The sequence below is a fragment of the Schistocerca gregaria genome, chromosome 4 (genome assembly GCF_023897955.1).
Source record: "Schistocerca gregaria isolate iqSchGreg1 chromosome 4, iqSchGreg1.2, whole genome shotgun sequence".
NCBI classification, from domain to species: Eukaryota; Metazoa; Arthropoda; class Insecta; order Orthoptera; family Acrididae; genus Schistocerca; species Schistocerca gregaria.
In genome coordinates, this window is record NC_064923.1 from 300009456 (window position 1) to 300025686 (window position 16231).

The window sequence follows — 16231 nt, forward strand, 5'->3', positions numbered from 1 at the left end:
GCACCAAAGATCTGGTAGCAGACGGCATTTTCTGAAGGAGGCGAGAATCCGAGCAGAAATCACAGTAACTAAAAACCAACAAAGTTAACGACTTGTTTCTCGATCTTAAAAAAATCAAACTGTAAATATCTTTTATTACAGACCATTGACGATGCTTTACCTCAATAAAGTGAAAAGCGTCTGGTGACAAAACACGCATTTTCTTGTAGTTTTAACGACGGAATGAAAACTGCGTCAGGAATTGTATAGTCACTACGGCCAATATGCCCACACAAATGAAGTATTTAAACTCCCATCTCAGTGAAAACCAAATTGATTCACGCAAGTTCAGTTTCAGCACTTCTCTCAGTCAGAACTACTAAATGTTTTCATACGGAAATGTAACTGTAAATCTTCAACTATTTCAAGTTACTAATCCAATCACATTTAAACTGAATTAAGCATGTAAACAATAACATTAAGACTGTTCATTATAGCTAAACAACTCTAGTAGCTGTCCTGTAATTTGCGGAAATTTTAGTAACTTTACTGAATTATTAGCAATTTAGCAATTAGAAAATAGAAATATGCAATATAAAGTCACAATACATATCTACATTTTGAAGAATGCACTCAAATATGTACAACAGTTACATTATTGGTGGCATATGGTTCGTCCAATGTAACAAAATGAAAGGCTGTTTTAATTGTGTCAGACGGGTTTCGCTTCCTTTCATTTGTGAAGTCTGTTCCAGAGGCTGATGCAGAAGCTTCATAAAAAAAGGAAGCGAAACGCGTATGGCACAAGTAAAACAACCTTTCATTTATTTCAATAGACGAACCACACCCCAAGAATTTAGAAGCAACTAAGAATCGACGGAAAACGTAAAAACAGACGGAATTAGTTTTCTGTTGAGTTATTAAGCAACGTATAAAATTACTTTCCAAGAAACAAATGACCAGGCTAAATACTGAAGGTTGAAGGAAATGATTAGTGCAGAATAATTTACAATGAGTCTTGAATACTTTAAAAAAAGTAGTTTACTTATCAAAAGGAATACGTCTATAACTGATCTTCCTGTTACAGATCTACATATATCAAAACGTTCTTGCCTTCCTAATGACGTACAGACCTGTGGGCACTAATCAGCCAACACATATTAGTATCTTCATGTATCTTACAGCAATCATACCTCCGGCTCGCCACATTGTTTTTCCGTAAGCGTCGTGCTTCTCCTCAACTTGTGGAACGGTCAACTTTAACTTTTGTAACCTCAAAAATCTTGAAAGTTTCTGGCAGATTAGAACTGCGTGCTGGACCGAGACTCGAACTCGGGACCTTTGCCTTCTGCGGGCAAGTGCGCTACCGACATTTTTCTTTTTGTAAATCATCTGATTTCGTTCGTTACTGTTCGTTGCGTTTGTTTGAGGCAGACGTCCCATGACACCCGTTGAAGTTCATCGTTGATCCATTCACTCAATTTTATTATATATATATGGTACAGCTAACTCTCTGACCGAACACGCTGAGCTACCGTGCCGGCAACCGACTGAGCTAAACAAGCACAACTCACACCCCTTCCTCACATCTGTAGTTCTGCCAGTATCTCGATCTCGTCTCCTACCTGAGCTCTATTGCAAACCTTGCAGAAGCTGTGCTTGGGTAGCTCAGGCGGTAGAGCACTTGCCCGTGAAAGGCAAAAGTCCTGAGTTCGAATCTCCTCCGCACACAGCTTTAGTCTATCAGGGATTTTGGTATCAGGGCACACTCCGCTGCAGAGTGAAAATTTCATTCTCAAAAACCTTGCATTCAGGAGAACAACACAAAAGAGACACTTGCTGCAGAATTTACATACTTATGAACCTTTTACAGGTCATTAAATGTCACCACTGCTTGTTAAGGGCATCTGTCTGCGAATTTACTTGACTGACGACTAGCCGCGACTGACTCGATAGGCGTGGGCAAGAAAAGGCTCCAAAGTAAAAGGTGTTGCATTGTCCCGACTTGAGTGGTATAAAACCACGTTCAGAAATAATGTAAAAAGCGATCAAATGTTTCGGTTTGAAGGCCACACTAACCCCTTTCACACATAAAAAAGTGCCCAAAGTCAGTCTCCGGATCTCTTTCCTTTAAATCAGTATATTGAAACAAATGTGTATTGAAATAAATAACAAATCAGTAGACTGAATCAAAACACTTCTTAACAATCAACGATCACCGTAACTCAATCAAGACGAATACCCCTAGTTCTGGTAAATCTTGCCTTGTCATTGCTTGTATACCCGCATCGAAGTCGCGCTGGGTTACATAAAAGCTTCAGAAAATCTATGAAAACCAAACTTTTTGATCGCCTTTTATCCTGTGTTATGATCCCTCAGTTAAAAAACATTACATTTTCTAGATTTGACAATGTTAACAAATCATTTCCTTATACTAAAATCATTAGCTTCAGAATATGACGACTAAGCTTTGAGGTCACATAATATATGCTCGAAGCATACAACCATTACCACCATCGTACCTTAACAGAAGATCTGTCAGGGGGGCCGAAAATATTCTGGTCCTATATAAACTCGCTAATTAGTCCTAAGGATTCCGTCCAATAACTAATTGAACAGTCCGATGTTGCAGTTGAAGGTAGCAAAACGAAAGCCGAAGTCTTAAATTTCACGTTCAAGAAATCGTTGAAGCAAAAGAATTGTACAAGCGTCCTGTCGTTCGACCATCGAACAGACTCCTCTGTGGACGACAGAGTAATAAGCATCCCTGGCGTGGAGAAACAACTGAAAGAGTTTTAAACAAGTAAGTCAACAGGTCCGTATGGAATCTCTTTTTCAAAGAGTTTTCTATGACATTGGCCCCTCACTTAGCTTGCATTTATCACCAGTCTCTCGCCCGGCGCTATGTCTCAAGGGTCTGGAAAAAAGTGCAAGCGAGTCCTTGTGTGTAATAAGGGCAAAAGAACGGACCCACAACATTGCTGACAAACATCCCTAACAACGGTCTGCTGCAGAATTCTTGAACATGTCAGTTCGAATATAATAAATTTTCTTGAGATCTAAAAGCTTATCCACGAATCAGCATGGTTTTAGAAAACATAGCTCGTGCAAAACTCAGCTTCCCCTTTTCTCACTTGATACGCTGCGCTCTGTGGATGAGGGGCAACAGACAGACTCCGTATTTCCAGATTTACGGAAAACGTTAAACGCGGTGCTCCTTTGCAGGGCCGACCTCTGTGACCGAGCGGTTCTAGGCGCTTCAGTGCGGAACCGCGCTGCTACGGTCGCAGGTTCAAATCGTACCTCGGGCATGGATGTGTGAGTTGTCCTTAGGTTAGTTAGGTTTAAGTAGTTCTAGATCTAGGAGATTGATTACCGCCGGCCGTTGTGGCCGAGAGGTTCTAGGTGCTTCAGTCAGGAGCCGCGCGGCCGCACGGTCGCAGGTTCGAATCCTGCCGTAGACATGGATGTGTGTTATCTCCTTAAGTAGTTCTGAGTCTAGGGGGCAGATGACCTCAGATGTTAACTCCCATAGTGCCTAGAGCCATTTGAACCATTTGATTGATTAACTCAGATGTTAAGTCTCATAGTGCTTAGAGCCATTTGAATCATCTTTTGCAGGCTGCTAAAGATGGCATGCGTACATGTAACACGTTCACAGATATATGAGTGGCTCGAAGACTGACTAAGTTATGGAACACAGTGTATTGTCCTCGATGACGAGTGTCCATCAGAGACAAGGTTATCGGCACAAGTGCCCCAGTGAAGTGAGATAGGACTGCTATTATTCCTTATACATATAAACAATATGACGCACAGGTTGGGCAGTAAATAGCGGTGTACAGTAAGGTGTCGAAATTGAGTGAGTGTGGGAGGATACAAGATAATTTAGACAAACTTTGTAGTTGATGCGATAAACGGCAGCTGGCTCTAAATGTGAAAAAATGCTAGTTAATGCGGATGACTAGGAAAAACTAACCTGTAATGTTCGTATACAGAACTAGTAGTGTTTAAATATCTGGGCATAAGGTTGCAACGCGATATGAAATGGAACGAGCATGTGAGGATTGTAGTAGGAAAGGCGAACGGTCGACTTCAATTTATTGAGAGAACTCTAGAAAAGTCTAGTTCATGCGTAAAGGAGACTGCACATAGGACGCTGGTGCGACTTATTCTTGAGAACTGCTCAATTGTTTGGGATCCGCAGCAGGTCGGATTGAAGGAAGACATTGAAGGAATTGAGAACAGGGCTGCTAGATCTGTTTCTGATAGGTTCGAACAACACGCAAGTGTTACGGAGATGGCTGGCCTTAGTGACCGAGCGGTTCTAGGCGCTTCAGCCAGGAGTCTCGTGACCACTACGGGCGTAGGTTCGAATCCTGCCTCGGGCATGGATGTGTGTGACGTCCTTAGGTTTAGTTAGTTCTAAGGGACTGCTGACCTCAGATGTTAAGTTCCATAGTGCTCAGAGCCATTTCAACTATTTGTTACGGAGATGTTTCGCGAAATCAAATGGGGATCGCTGGTGGGAAGGCGACGTTCTTTTCGAGGAACACTATAAGGAAATTTAGAGAACCGGCATTTGAAGCTGAATGCTAAACAGTTCTGTTGCCTCCATCATACATTGCTTGTTAGGAGCATGAACATAAGATGCGAGAAATTAGATCTCATTCGAAGCCATACAGACAGTCGTTTCTTCCCTCGTTCTGTGTACGAGTGGAACAGGAAACGAAATGAATAGTAGTGGTAGGGGGTACCCACGGCCACGCACTGTAAGGTGGCTTGCGGAGTATTGATGTACATGTAGATAATTGTTGTGCTGTTACGTTACAGTGTGAACGTAACGTTCCTTATTCGATAATAACCTACCAGCTGTAAACAATGATAAACCCCGTGGAGACGTCAGTGACCACTGCGTATTGGTTTTCAATACAGCGCAAAAACATCGATGAAGTCAGCACAGCTTTTTTGTGAAACATAAGAAGCTAACAAACAAATGGTTTATAGGCAGTGCTTATTCAATACCTTGAACCACCGGAACTATATCTTTTGAAAGTTTATTTCTCATCTCAGATGTGAAGGAGAGAGAGGATGGTTCAAATGGCTCTAAGCACTATGGGATTTAACATCTGAGGTCATCAGTCCCCTAGACTTAGAACTGATTAAACCTAACTAATCTAAGGCCAACACACACATCCATGCCGGATTCAGGACTCGAACCTGCGACCGTAGCAGCAACGCTGTTTCGGACAGAAGCGCCTAGAACCGCTCGGGCACAAAGGCCGGCAGCGGATGGTTCAAATTTCTCTAAGCACTATGGGACTTAACATCTGAGGTCATCAGTCCCCTAGCCTTAAAACTACTTATACCTAACTAATGCCGAGGCAGGATTCGAGCATGCGACAATAGCAGCCGCGTGGTTCCGGGCTGAAGCCCCTAGAACCGCTCGGTCACATCGGCCGGCGGAGAGAGGGGAGACAGTGCTGGCGATAAAGTCCGCAGCTCGTGGTCGTGCGGTAGCGTTCTCGCTTCCCGCGCACGGGTTCCCGGGTTCGATTCCCGGCGGGGTCAGGGATTTTCTCTGCCTCGTGATGACTGGGTGTTGAGTGATGTCCTTAGGTTAGTTATGTTAAAGTAGTTCTAAGTTCTAGGGGACTGATGACCATAGATGTTAAATCCCATAGTGCTCAGAGCCATTTTGAACCTGGCAATAAATATGGCAGAACGTGCAAGCAAAATGTAAACGCTGATAACGGAAGGAGGGACAAAAAGCTGACCGTAGCAGGAGGAAGAAGTTCACACAATAAATGTTCCACAGGAAATATCAAAAATGTCTTTTAGAGTGGTATTTCTTCTATATAATGAACAATGTAATTAAATAACTATTTTGTGGACACGTCATAGCTCTTATCTCAGAACAGGGCATCACATGTAGCAGTGAAGAATTAGAAAAATTGCTCTATCTTGAGTTTTGGTTTAAAATGCTGCGGACATAACGTGGACGTATGAATCTAATCACAGTGTTATCGCCCATTATAGTTTTAACGTGAATAAGTAGACTACGTATCCCAATTTGACGATGTAATTTGTTTTTCGACGTCCTACATGATGGTGTGCATACTTTTGTGAACCTGATGATGGTCAGACGAATGGAACTGTTAGTGGAAATAAAGTATTTTATCAGCAGATCAAAACCATAATACATTTCTCAAAATATAAGTCATCATTTGCAAACGTGCCTCGTCTCTTAAAAGGAATATATGCCATATTTCACAGAAAAAGTGGACCATCACAATTGAAGTAGCTACAATTTATACACATTGCACTGTAAATAAATGTTGTCGCAGTGAGAATGTGTGGGAATTATTGTCAGCAGGTCCGTTTTTAATTGTTGTGATTCGGAGGGCTTTGGCGCGTGGGCGAATAACGTTTGATAGCGCTCCACTTGTAAGAACACTGAAGTTAGGGACGAAAATAACTTTCGCTACTGCCAGTTAACATAGACCGATGAAATTTGAACCACATGTAGAAAGAACTGGTACCATATATTACAGAAGGTTATTGAAACAAATGCACAATGAGACGAACTGAACTGAGACATTTACTCAGAGACATTAGTTAGCCTTCGTGTTATATGATGGTACCCAATACACTACAAAATGCGAGACATGGCTGTCAATATAGTGTGTGATTACTACTGCATGGTATGCAACGCACTCAGATGCTGGCCACAAGGTAGGTAAAGCGTTTTTGTAGTAGGACCCTCCAGTAGCGCGATTGATAACTGCTCCGTACACTCATATGGCGACAGGTGGGAACACGTGATGTACCCAGGAACATTATCTGACGCCGTCGTTGTGGTGCTGCAGGTGTTATGGTGTGGGGAGGCATAAAGTGGCATGGGCCTACTGAACTCCATATCTCTGAACGTGGTACACTCATCGGTTAGCGCTGTCGTGACGATGTGCTCCGTCCCATTATTCGTCTCTCCAGGGGTGCATAAGGCTCTGACTTCATTTTTCTGGATGGCAGTACGCAACGGCGTCAGTCGGCGGAGGTAGAGAAGTACTTGGAACGAGAGGATATTCGGCGCATGGACTGGCATGCCCATGACCCCTACTCAAATCCTATCGATAACGTGTGGGATGAGTTGGAGATGCGTATTGCAGCACCTTCACACGCACCAAAGACCATACAGCAGATGCCAACCACGCTGTTGTAGGAAGGCAAAGCACTACCACAAGACCTCATTACCGACCTCTTCGCAAGCATGAGTGTTGTCAACAAATCAATGAGGATTTGCAGAAAATAAATGCGTGGTGTAATAACTGGCAGTTATCTCTCAATATTAGTAGGTGTAACCTACTGCGTATAACAAGGAGAAAATCCCCATTAATGTACGAGTGCAAAATAAATGACCAGTCTTCGGAAGCTGTAACATCCGTCAAGTATCTGAGTGACACTATTCAAAATGATCTCAAATGGAATGATCAATTTCGCAACTAACTCTAGATTGCGGTTTATTGGTAGAATCCTGAAGCGATGCTGTCCTTCAACAAAGGAAATTACTTACAATACGGTAGTTCGTACAGTGTTTGAGTATTGTTCGTCTGTATGGGACCCTTACCAGTTGGGTCTGATTCAAGAGATAGTGAAGGTCCAAACAAGAGCGGCACGATTGGTGACTGGTCTATTTAGCCATGGTGAGAGCGTTACAAATCTCATTGAAAGTTTGAAATGAGACAGACTTGCAGATAGACCACGCGCTAGAGGGAAGGGGCTGCTCACTAAATTCCGAAATCCGATCTTCGCCAAGGATGTAGAGCATATATTATTACCACCAACTTTCAAATCGCCCAATGATCACCATTCAAAGATAAGGGAAATTAGGGCTCGTACTGAGGCGTTCAGACAGTCGTTTTTCCCTCGTGCTATTCGCGAGTGGAACAGAGAGGGGGAAATGTAACTTTGGCGCGAATTGTGCCCTCCGTCACACACCGCTTGGTGGCTAGCGGAGTATATATGTAGATGTAAAAACCGTGTCCCGCCTTTTGCAATGTCCAGGGAGCATCATAACACGTGGTGACTTCAATGTAATTATTTTCTTTGAATAAAAATGTCATTTCTTTTCCTCTCATTTCGTATCTTTTTCAGTTATCTTCTGTTCTGTATTGTGGCAGTCCTTTCTACCTATGGTCCGTGTTTCATCGGGCTATTTTACCCGGCAGTGACGCATCGTGCAAATGTCTCTTTCTTCTTAACTTGTGCATACCAGTCTACAAACCCTTCTTGTTTGCCGGACGTTAACCCGAGAGTGCTACCGTCTCGAGCAGGCCAGGTAACAACATTCATCGAAAAATATCACATGTTACAGGTCGCCGTAAACACACGCAATGCAAAGGCATTTACTGATCTGGTTCTTGGCTGTAGAAAACCCGTGTTGAAATTCTCAGTGCACAATTTAGAACTCGCGTCGTGAATGATGTACCTCTTTGTTTGCTGCTGTATGGGCTTTTTCGGCTTTTGGGACGCACTGTTTTAAATCAAATTGTCTAGTTGAAATCTAGGACGACATGTGTATTACATTCCTGTTTTGTAACGGTTCGCAGCCAGCGCTCTCCTTGTTACATAGTAGCGAGCTTTCGTGGCCATTTGTCTGAATCTCCATATTTCTCACAGCTACCGAAGCTCAGTGCTCCTCTCGTGCGTTGACGTGTAGGTAATACACGTCAGCGGCAGAATGCGAAAGGCAATCTGGTGGATAATATTTCATCCACCTGATGCTTTACGGGCAATATGTACAGTAACATACGATGGTGGGCGAAACTCAAGTTAGCGTTATCCGCCCTATAAATTGCCTTTTCATTCATAGCTTTATAATGAAACAGACTGACATAACATTCCTCAATTCACTTCCGTAACAGTATAGTACATAGTGTGCTAACGAACTGGTCACAATTTGTGATCAATGAAAAAAGATTACCATCTTCTCCGCATTCACGTCTAATATGAATTTTACCGTTAACTGTTATTGAATAGTTCGCACTGTGGCTTCCACCAGTAATTCATAAACAAAGACATAGTGTGTTTCATTTTTCATTATCGTTAGTTACGTTTCACTCCTGTTATTACTGCTTTTCTGTGTTCCACTAAATCCTAGACTTTAGAGTTTCTAATAGCCATGGTCTCATCAATCAGCCGACCTCGTCAAATGCAGTTTTCCTTTTGATAGTAACTTTTCGAAATCACGATACTCACAGTTCGCCATCAGTCATTTTCAATAGCTTTACTTAAACGATGGGTTCTAGTAGGCGTGTTAGACAGTTCATTGCATTCTATCCAGACGCGAGGACACACTAGCGTTTGCATACCGATCAGCCGCCACTTCAGTTTAACATAAGAAGGGGTTTGGAGAACATTTTTATAGGATGTCTGGACTACTTTCTACCTTGCTACGAAGGACATTTAAGAATACTACAAAGGAGATGACGTTTCTTCTCGTGAAACGGAACTCGTGTTTCGTTTTGGTCTCCTTGTAGAATTACTTACAAACGTTTCCGTAGCATTGCTCTTCTGTTGTTTGGAAATTAACCCGTAATACCTTCACAACCTTACGCGTGGAATGCACTATATACACAGCTATACTCTGAGGCTACTGTGATTCGCAGGGCAGAGGTTACTTCACATTCTACTGTCTATTAGAGGTTCGTGTGGTCAGTTCGCGTACGGAACACTGGAAGAATGATTGCATGAATGCTTCTGTGCGCTGTCTAACCTTGGCTTCGCGATCCCTACAGCAGCTGTCCTTTTTTCCTTTTTGTATATTCTTAGATTCGTCCCTTAATGCTTTTTCCTGAAACTTTGTAGGTAGGCTTTATCTGCCAATTCAAGTTTTTCAGTCTTCAGGACGGTCAATCAAGGGCCAAACAAACCTGTTACCACTCGTGCAGCCATTCTTTGTGTTTTTTCAGTTGATTGATATGTGTCCCACGCATTTGAGCAATATTCTGTGATTTATCACACGAATGCTTGGTGAGCAATTTCTTTTCATTTTCCCAAAATCCTCCCTACAAACCAAGATCTGCCTTCCGCTTCACCTACGAATTAAATACTATTAAGAATCACAGGGAAGTATCTTATAAAAATCTCTGCACTTATACCAATAAGTAACTTTGAATCAAACGTTTCGCTCGATAATTTTTTTTAAAGAAATTCCGCCATTTGACTGTTAACTTTGTGGGGTCTCCATAAATACAGACCAGTTAACTGGAAAATAATATAAGTGAGGACGAGAGCCTTTTTAGAAAAATTATACGATACATAGTGGTTTACGTCTCCACTGCTTTTGGTGCACTCGAATTTTGTTTTCCGACGATTAACTCTACCTGTAATTTTGACAATTACTGCTGTCCTTGAGGCGTTCTTCGTGCGTGCTGTGTGGACTTTCTCCACGCCCCGGGACTGGAAACAACTGGTAGCCTCTTTTTTCTACGTCGAAAATTCAAGAGCGAACGCACATAATGGCTGTTCTTTGCTACAAACACCCCAACAGGAAGAGCGGCCGTGTCCCGTGTCTTTAACTACTGCTGTACTTCACGCTATTGTATGGGCGACAGTAAAGGAAACGTCCCTTGTTGCAGCAGTTTTTGTAGCAAAGGATGGGTAATGAAGGGGAAACCTGTGACAAGTTTAAAACTTTGAGAAGGACCTTGAGGTGTTCTCGGCTAGCCGCGTTACAGGAACATTTGCGGTGAAACCTGACTGCGTTCAAATTCCTGTCCAGTACAGAATTTTTAATTGTTAGACGAGCTTGAAAGATTTCACATTGTTAATGAGAAAGTTTTCTCAGAAACTTTTCCTATTTTTATGGATAGATTAACGATGCCGTTTACACAGCAAACTAGGTGTTGTTAAATTAGAAACGAATAACTTGCGTACCGGCTCTGTAAACTGGAAGAAACAATCTTTTTCAAACGGAAAACTGAATCTGGATATTCTTCGACAGCTCGCAGACCGTATCCAGCAAGGCACAGAAATATACATTCACACTATTGTCTCTAACCATTTTGCTCAATACAAGTTTACCAGACAGAAATGAAATTACAGGTAACAAAATTCATCAGTTTCTGATACGATGTTCTCAAACAGCTTTGCTACTGCTAAGCACATAAAAATAACGCTTGCACGAAGGTGAAGCGACTGTTGATATAGTTCGAACTATTGATTCTTGTATGCACACACTGCTGTACTGATGGTTTCTTAAACCATGTTTCATGGTACCCATTGTGCAGGTGGTATGCAACAAGACTATTCATGGGTTGCCGGCCGGAGTGGCCGTGCGGTTCTAGGCGCTACAGTCTGGAGCCGAGAGACCGCTGCGGTCGCAGGTTCGAATCCTGCCTCGGGCATGGATGTGTGTGATGTCCTTAGGTTAGTTACGTTTAATTAGTTCTAAGTTCTAGGGGACTGATGACCTCAGAAGTTAAGTCTCATAGTGCTCAGAGACATTTGAACCATTTTTAAAGAAACGTCTTTTCTTTACTTTTAAGAACAAGTAGACCACGGTTTTGACCGAGAAGTGGTTATAACAGACTGCACGTGGACAAAAAAGGGAGACACTGGATTTTTTATGGAATCTATGAAAGATGGCAAGAAACTATGTATGCTGTGTTAAAACTAAACTAACGTTATACCTACGTTCATGTGCTGCAAGCGATGATTGCATTATCTTTTCATTTTATTTCCTGTTTCTTTGTTTTCTTGTTCATTATTGGTTATTGTCGGCTTCACAACTAGATACTGTAATACGTAAGAACATACTGTATTATTTCATTTCTGAGATTGTTATCACATTGCACTGTATAAAAGTAAGTGGATACTGCAACCGGTTTAACTACTTTAAAGGCTGAAATGGAATATGGGGAAACATAATGTACCTAGAAGGAAGCCAATAAAAACATGCCGGCTGTGCGTGAAGGAACGTGAAGTTACCTGAGGGAACTGTTTCACAGTTTTCATATTGATTATTCACAAAATGTCACTAATATAGAACTGTGATAAATTATTTTGGGATAGCAGATTAGTGATTGCTTTTTATAGTGGAACGTACACTGGAAAATGTTCTGCGAGATGTAGAGTACATCGCGAGGCGAACGGTCGAAGTGGAATTATAACGTTGCGCGAGGTCTCATCGAAGTTTACTGAGGAATTGAAAAGCAGCACCAACTCTGCTGTGACTTGAAAGATTCATTCTGGAATCATCTCAAGTGGTGTCAGCAAACCATAGAAAACTCAAATAAGGATTTTCGGAAGGGCATTTAAACCCAGCTCCTAAGTACGAGTCAATTTACTTTCCACTACTCCACTTTTTCCGATTAAAATATTGGATCCTCAAACGGAAACAGTGCAACAGATTCGTTTCCGTAATTCTAAGACTCTGCGAATACTGGAGAAGATAGTCCCCATAGCAAAGTTACGGAGGACGGGTGCAGCTCTTCTGTGACAAACGTAAAGCTTAGTGCAAGACTAGGCCACAGTCTGCGAGCAGCGTATGTAATATGGAAATCTGTTAAATATTTTCGAACAACGTCCTTATACAAGTGATTTGTCGTTGTCTTTGATGAGAAACTGACACTCGTCTGTACGTTTTCTACGATTATTAACATTGCCTGAAATAAAAATTGTTCTGAATTATGTACAGGTTTTTATAAACTCATACTAAAAACATTTTAAGTTTTTCTCCTCGCCTAAAATTTGTATGAAAATATAAAACAGGCAGTGTGTCATAGGCTGCAGACTTCCATCGCCTAAGTGTAATACATTTTATACACGTAAATTTACTTACAGAAATGAGTAAAAAATTACTGATGATTATTAGTGTATTTTGTGAGACTGAACCATAAACAAAATTTATTTGAAAATATAATAAAACAAAAGGAAATTCTAATACAACATTTGCTAGTACAGTGGTACATAATAAAGTTAAAATGAACTGACCATGACAGAATTTGAAGCTTAAGAAATTCAGTCCTGGGCTGAACTTAATGTTTACTAATTAAACAATAGAAGAACTATTCTTTAAACTTGAATCAGAAAAAGATTTAGTTTTGTACTAAAACTTTAAAGCTGGTAGTAGAAGAAGAAAACAGGATATTGTTTCGTAACTGATTAGCAAAATTATTCTGCTCTTATACAAACCACTATAACAGACCAACAAAAAACACAAAACCGCATCTCTGAAGTTATATAGATTAAGTGCTGACTTTTCCGTGAAAAGATACTCGTCCTCTGTCGAAGAAGTGCCTGGCGTAACGGGATAAACAAGTGTCAGTTGGTAGAATGAATGTAACATTTCACGCTTCTGACGTAACAAAGCAGTTTAGCGCTGTGGACCACTGACTGAAAGACAATAAACATGCCACAGTGTGGGACGAACTTGAGGGGAACCCAAGGATAACAACTGCAAGCCGCCCGACTCAAGCAGACCGCGAGCGACACCATCAGAAACCGAGCACTACAATAGTAATTGAACACATCACTCGAGTAACAATGAGAAACTAGGAAAATCATCGAATACTCGTCCTTTCCTCCCTTCTCCAACTCTCATATCACTCTTCCTTCCTCCACTTTGCTTTCGTTATTTATCGCCTTCTACGTGTTTATAAGTATCTTAGTCTCTCTCTCTCTCTCTCTTTCTCTCTTTCTCTCTCCCTCTCTCTGTCTTTTCCCCATTTCATTTGACCAAAACACTCTCTCTATGGGGTCATTAACTCCCTTATAAATAAATACTTACCGACCGACGTGAAATGACATATTACACATACGGCAAAATATATATCAGGCAAGTAAATGCCTATGCGCGTGTGTGTAGTCTGTGTGTTTTTCTGAAATAGTTTCATGGACAGAAGTTCTTCTGTAGTAGGTCACCAGCATCAATACATGCATCGCATTGGCGCTGGAAACTCCACCGTGCCATTTGTAGGGTCCGTGGGGTGCTGTCTATCAATTCAAAGTTCTGCGGCTAATTTAATTTTTCTGTCCCCTGAGACGCCATAAATAAGTCAGCACGCGTGTCCCGTGTGAAGTGATAGTGGCTAGCCCGGCTGCGTTAGCAGACAGTCGAACACCGTCTCTTCAGCTTTAAGCAGACTTTTTCTGATCTGGTTTCCTCGTCCCTATGTATGGTTACACTTTCTAAGTGTTCTACCAATAAAATACAGACCTTGGCTCGCCTTCCCCACGACATTCTATATGTGTTCTTTCCAATTTAAGTTTTCAAAATTGTAATTCCTAGTGTTTACAGTTGAAAACAGTAATGCCCATTTTATTCTTCGTCCTCAGACTTGCATTCAGTACTGTCCTGATCCGTTTAGGGTTTGTTTTTCCAACAGTGTTAATTGTGCATTTTGACTGATACACAGCTGAGAATGGCTAGGTTCAGTGATGGATGACTGGCCGATACGCACCTTAGGTGTGGATTCACCGAATGCAGTGGAAGGGACGCACAATGACGCTGTTCCCGCTGCGAAGGGAACCACATTGCAGTTCTTTCGCACCTGTTAGAAAATATCGCCCCTCCGTGATAGAATTATTGGAAATTTAATTAGAGTAGCAAATCGAATAAAATGCAACTATATCAGTTCTCTGTAACGAGCCATCTGTGGCTCGTGTACCAAGAAATACTCAGAAAACATCCTTCAGCACCTCCAACATTTTATCGGTTGAGTCCTTGTACATTTAAATATATAATTAGCTGCTTTATTTTAATGCCCGAGGAGGCAAATTTTTCTTCCGTACTTATTATCTCACGCAAATTGTTCCCTGATCTGTATGTAATTTGGATTCTTGAAATACATTGAGTTTTATGGGTTGCTGGTTAAGTCCAAAAAGTGTCCTGTTTATAAACTAAAAAAATCCCTGAGCTTCGTCGTTTCGACCCTGTTGCAGCAAGCAGTTTCAAGACGAAGGCCCCAACAAGGGCGCCGAATTTTGGGCTCTAGCGGTTCTGGAAAGAATGACTTCAACAACAGAAGCGAATCCTGCCTCGGGCATGGATGTGTGTGATGTCCTTAGGTTAGTTAGGTTTATGTAGCTGTAAGTTCTAGGGGACTGATGACCTCAGAAGTTAAGTCCCATAGTGCTCAGAGCCATTTGAACAATTTGAAGAGAAGAGTATTATACCTTAAGGATAGTGTACCTAGGATCACATGATGCTTTCTGGGCGATGTTTAAATCTAATGACTGATTTTAGCACCATAGAAAGAAATGGGCACTAGAGAGCGCCATTAGTAGTTTCCAATATTTTCTTCGGCTTGTGTGGACGTGAGATATGTGGTTACGTTTTGTGCAGCACTTGTAAATATTATGAGCTGCGAACATTTAGATGTCGTATAACCAATTAAAGCTATCTGAAAAATGTTGTTAGTTATTTAACTGCCGCATGTCATGCTGAGTAAAATTCTATACATAGGGTAGCAGGGGCATAGCTGCAGATACTGTGACCTTAACATGTATACACTTTAGTGTGTTAGTTTGTTTTTCTCGGCGTTAAACAGGCTTCCCGCAAAGACGTCACACAATTTACTACTTCTGCACGGTTTCAACTGCATCACAAAGTGGAAGATGCCTGTTAGTACAAACTAACCGTTCTGCGACCACGTGCCTAGACTTTTAAGCCTAACATACAGAGCAGTTGGAGGTACTAACCAACCTAAAAACATACCACTTCTGAGATCTATAACTATTTGTCTGCAAATGAGGTAGATACGATGTAATGTTGTTCAGTACAATGTCCTCAGTCACCAACGAAAAAATCTGTACTATAAGTAGTTCCAAAATAGAAATTTGTGTTAGTTTCTAATAGTTTTTATTTCGAAATCTATTTAACATTTGTGTGTAGTAGACTAATAATGCTACAGAGTGATTACTAATCACAGCATTGACAACTTTTTTTTATTGCAATACCTTAAATCCCAGCGACCATTTCATAACTTGAAACTTTTACAAAAAACTTACTTTTCGCCGCGCGGGATTAGCCGAGCGGTCTAGGGCACTGCAGTCATGGACTGTGCGGCTGGTCCCGGCGGAGGATCGAGTCCTCCTTCGGGCATGGGTGTGTGTGTTTGTCCTTAGGATAATTTAGGGTAAGTAGTGTGTAAGCTTAGGAACTGATGACCTTAGCAGTTAAGTCCCATAAGATTTCACACACATGTGTGAACTTAATTTTCCGGAGTAATTTTTGGAATTTCAGAAA

The 16231-nt window shown here is 41.5% G+C and overlaps 1 protein-coding gene across 1 annotated transcript in view; it reads left to right on the top strand.

Annotated features, from left to right (window-relative positions):
• The window catches only part of LOC126365874 (carboxyl-terminal PDZ ligand of neuronal nitric oxide synthase protein), an 856744-nt gene that overhangs the window by 244586 nt on the left and 595927 nt on the right, over positions 1 to 16231 (top strand). The window lies entirely within an intron of this gene.